Source organism: Haliaeetus leucocephalus, unplaced genomic scaffold (genome assembly GCF_000737465.1).
Source record: "Haliaeetus leucocephalus isolate CR32 unplaced genomic scaffold, Haliaeetus_leucocephalus-4.0 Scaffold517, whole genome shotgun sequence".
NCBI lineage: Eukaryota > Metazoa > Chordata > Aves > Accipitriformes > Accipitridae > Haliaeetus > Haliaeetus leucocephalus.
In genome coordinates, this window is record NW_010972953.1 from 1550500 (window position 1) to 1555516 (window position 5017).

Here is a 5017-nt window from a genome sequence, read left to right on the forward strand (position 1 = left end):
ATTTCACTCAGTTTTTTGTATTTGGCTTTTTTTTCCAAAATGTTTGTCTATCTCTGTCTTTTTTTTTTTTCATTGCTGCTTTTCTTTTGTAGCCACAACTAAGCCCTTCACTAGGAGCAGCTGCAAGAATATTGGAATACAACAAAAACAACCCCCCTATGTTTATTGGAGTGTAAATTCTCAAGTCCTCAAGTCTTCCACTTCAGTTTGCATAAAATTCTTGGCCCTAAGAATATGTTTCTTCTTAGTGATTCAGTAGTTTTGGTTTTTTTAGTTCATAGACAAAACTTGCTTTCTCTTTGGCTTGAGATGTGCCTATTTCAGTTCATTCTAGCAATTCTAATAATTAGTACACCTGGATTTGGGATGGGAAGTTTAGGGAAGAGAATGAAGGAGGAAAGGTCATTTATCAGATGTTTCTTGAAGAGCAGCATAACTGAAATAAGATATCTGAATATCCAGTTAATTCTCTATCATGGTGTTTGCACTGATTTGTAAGTTGTACTAATTCAGCACAGGCTTACTGGACAAAAACATTCGAAGCTGCAAAATTCAGCACCTTCTTGTAATTTTGCTAACACTGCCTGCCACTAGAGAGCAGCAAGAGAATGCTCTTCCTCTAGCAAAAGGGGGCAAGAATGATTAAAGCTTAAACTGTACTCTGACTCAAGGGGAAATTCTTATAGTTTTCCATGCTCTATGGCATTGCAAAGGATTAAATCTATATAGACCTATAATTGCTACATTTTTGCATTAGAAGGTAGTAGCCTGAAGAGCACCTTTACAGGATTGGCTTTGTCCTGGTGGTCTTACTAGCCTTTACTCAGCACATGCTAGCCACAGCCGTGGCATTTATTTCTTTTTCACTTTAAAATTTTCCCTTCAAAATACTTTTTGCTTGTTCCAGAACCAAGAATAGAAAAATATTGTTGAGCCTGAAGAACTTATAAATTGAAATACATAGGCTGGGAAGATTTCTGGCTACTGTGGTTCGGAAACATTTCCCCAAAACAACCTTTCAGGCGTTCAGGGTTTGCGAAATGCTGCTGGTAAGCACTGCGCCACACCCCAGAAATTTCTTGCAGGGGTATATATTCCATGCCATGTTCTGAGGAGGCAGTGGTAGGAGGCCGGGGTGAGTCCCGTAGGAGCTGAAATCTCAATAGCAGGAGGGGTTGAACCATGTGCTGAGATGCTGCTGCTGCTACTTCTTATTGTGCCAGACTCCATCTTCCCACCAGGGATGAGAGCTGTGGGTTTGGGCCTGACCCTTGCCTATGCTCCCACCTGTGCTGCTGACCTTTTTTCATCCCTGCGGCCGGCTCTTCTAGGGCTGCCCCCCACCCCACCTCCCGTCTGGCACATTAACTCAGCTTTGGCTTCTCATTTTCAAGTATCGATTCAGCTCACCCCTCCTGGCACTGAGATGATGCTGCTGTGCTAACAGAGAGAAAAATCCTCCCCTGTTGCTGCTGGAAGTGCCAAGAGTGGTCTGGTGCTGGCCAGGCCAGCTGGGAAGGAAGGATTGACTATGGGTTGAGGCAGAGAGGGGTGACAGGGTGGGAATGAGGGTCCTGTGCACAGCCCTGGGGCAGCAGTGCACCTCAGCCTGTGCAGAAACAGTCTCTGCGGGGCTGTCCCAGGCTGAAGGAGGAGCTCCTTCCACTTCGCTCACTGCTTTTCCCCTTTAATCACATCTTGGGCTAACCACTAGCAGTTACAGCTGAGAGTCAGGATGGGTAATGGTTGGTTTTAGCTTTGCATGAAGTGCAAAAGTGGCTGCACCTTGGTAGGACACCAGGGTTTTCATCTGAGTGAGGCAGCTGTAATAACTACATGTCTCCATGCCTCAGTTTCTCCTACCTGCACAAGGGACAGGAGGAATAAAACCTTTTAGCTCTCAGCTCCAGATCCTAGGCTGTACTGCAGGAGCCTTGATGAGAGGAGTGCTGCTAAGTATGCAATGTTACCTGCTGAGTTTGCAGGGAGAATGAGCTCTTAGGAACCTAAATGATAGTGAAGAAATTAAAAAAGAACTTATAAGCAGAGGAAGGAACGGCCTTTGGTCTGTGTTAAAGGTTAACATTGCAGACACGTTTATAATCATAGCTCTCACCACCCCACGGCTCCTCGGGGGCTCAAGGCAGTCACTGAATTATGTTTTCTTTTTTTTTTTTTTCTTTTTGCCAAGAGACTGAAAGGGGGAGAGAAAAAAAACTATTTGTTTGTCTTGTCTAATTTAATTTATGTTATTTATCAAATAGACAGGTTATTTGGGAAACCAGATGGACCCAGGCTAAAATCATCTGTATTTCCAACATGTGAAAAATTATGTCGGAGTGGACACATGAAAAGAAGTGTGCTGTATGTTTTGTGTGTGCTTATCACGTGAGCTTCTGCACCTCATCTGTCCTGGACCTTTAATCAGTTGTCCCAGACCCAATATGAGGGTTAAAGGACAAAAAGACCCCCAGGCATCCACGCAAATGCGGATGGGGAGGGTGTCTTCCAGAGCAGCCATGTCACAATTATTTACCCTCTCTGGCTTTCAACCTGCTCGTTAACTGGTGCATCCTTTCTCCAGAAGTGATGAATGGGGCACATTTTTGGGCCCATGGAAACGTCTTTACCACGTACTTGGTTTTGGAGCGGAGCAGGTGATGTTTTCAGTATCTTTCTTTTCCTTTGCGTTCTCCATTAATAGAAAAGGAAACAGAAGACAGAGAGCAGCAGAAATAGGCAGGAACAGCTATAGTCTAACTGAAATGGAGTAGATAGTTCAAGAAATACAGCAATACAATGTAAGAATATAGTAAAAGAAAACAAGACCCCTCTATTACTCACAGGCAAGTGCTTTTCTCCCTAAGAAGGAAAAGATAACAGCAGAGAGGGAAAAAAAAACCCCACCCTGCAGCACTGATAATGCAAAGGTGTTGCCTTGTGCAGGTAGGAGCGAGCCGGCAGTGGCAGAGCTGGCGAGGAGGATGACTGGCCAGGCTCGGTGCAGGGTCCCCCCCTCGCCCCGTCCCCGTGGCCATTGCTCCTGCTGCATTAACCTGCCGGGGCAGAGCTTGGGGCTGCTGCATCCATCTCAGCCAGCACCGGGGTCCTGATGAAGTTCCTCCTGCAAGGGAGCAGTCCTAGCACACCTCTGGTGCCCGCGCTTAATTAATGATCTGAAATCAAAGGGGAAATTGAAACTTGGCAAAGACCTTCCCTCCCTGGCACCCACTGGGCAGCTGCGAGGGGCTGTGCAGCGGTGGGACATCCCGACTGCTGCTTTACTACCAAGAGCTGAGCCTGAAGCAGCCCCCCCCACCAGACTTCCCTGTGCCCCGGCCCCCCACCACCCTGGGGCAGGAGCCCGGCAGCTGGAGCAGAGCCGTGGGTGCTCCTGGCTGGGCAGAGTCTGGCCAAGCTCGTGACACGGAAAGTAGCTCTGTCTGAGACTTGCAGCGGGTTTATTAGGTGACCTGTAAAGCAAAAGTTTCATTCTATATTAACTATTAGTCATTAATATTAATTATAACATTGCATGTGCTCTGTGTGGACAGATGTTCAGTCCTTGGGGGTTATTATTTTCTCTTGTATCATCCAGAAGCCCAATTTATGGCTAACTCCAGCTATGCTTCTCCAGGCAGCAGAGATCTAAACCAGCTGTAATTAAAGAAAATGACATAAAGGATTGCAGTACAGGGGGGAGGGGTGAGAAGTAAATCTTACAGCTTTGCAAGAGATTAATTTTATTTTTAGCTAATATTTTTTTCTCTGCTCCTCAAGGCTGTTTTCATGCAACATGCTCTGTGCTGCTTCCCTTACAGTGGCCCATTGATTTTCAATAGTTGATGTTTGTGCATGCGGTGATGGAGGATCAGTATCTGAGAGGCGTGTTCCCTTTGGAGGGTGAGACATGCACCCACCCGGCACCCCAAAAGCCACTTGCAGCATCCAGACCCTCACCTCTGCCATGGGGGATGCTGTGGAGAGCCCGGGCGTCCCGTTGCATCCTGGTGTGGCTGGTTGTGGCCACAGTGCCATGCCATGCCTTGGTCAGCCTCAAGGTCCCAGCTGGAGGATGGCGTGGGCCAGCGTGGCAGCATCTTTCTGCGCTGCCTAATTTCCAGCCACCACGGTTCACGGAGACTTGTTTCTGTGCAGGAAGAATAATTAACTACCGAGGCGCTAACGCCACCTCACTGGCTGCTCAGGATATGCAGATGTGGTATTTCCACATTCCTATTTTACACGAAGCCTGAAGGGGGGCTTTGAAAACCCCCGGCCTTTCACAATTAAACACCAGATTAGAAAAAATGGCTTTTCCTTCTTGCTTCCCAACCCAGCAAGCCTGGATGGGGCAGAGGGGCCCAATCCTGCCCCGTGCAGCCCCATCCCTGCCTCGGCATGCGAAGTGCGGGAGCTGCCGTTTTGCCTGGCTTTTTTCCCGGTCCTGGTGCGGTGGCAGCGTGGGATGGTGCTGCTGCTCGAGTCTTCTGTGGGACGGCTCGCCGAGGCACCCTGAGCCTGCCGGCCGGCGGGCTCAGGGTGCCTCGGCGAGCCGCCCCACAGGAGCAGCGCGGTTGGGGACCCATGTAGAGGTTTTGGCGTCCAGGATGTTTCCCATCCCGGCTCTGGTGGCAAAGCAGTCATCACCGCAGCCGGCAACTCCTGCGGGATGCACATCCTGGCTCCGCTAGCCACGGCTGCAGACGCTCCAATCGAAGGCAATGTAAAACCATCCAGCCCACTGATGTAAAGAAGATAATTAAAGCAGCAGACAATTATACCTGCCATGTGTTCCCTATTTTGCATTACGTGAGGGCGATGCTCTCGGTACAAAGCTCTGAGCAAGGCATCCGGGGGGATGATCTCACAGGCAGAGCTGGCCTTATTTTGGTAGCCTTCGCTCCACCTACGGATTTGCTGAGCGTGTGTGATCTTCGGAGACAGGATGACATGAGCCCCAAAGTATGATAACAGCCCCCGAGGTGTCGCTGCCCTGCTGCAAACAGCCCCCAGC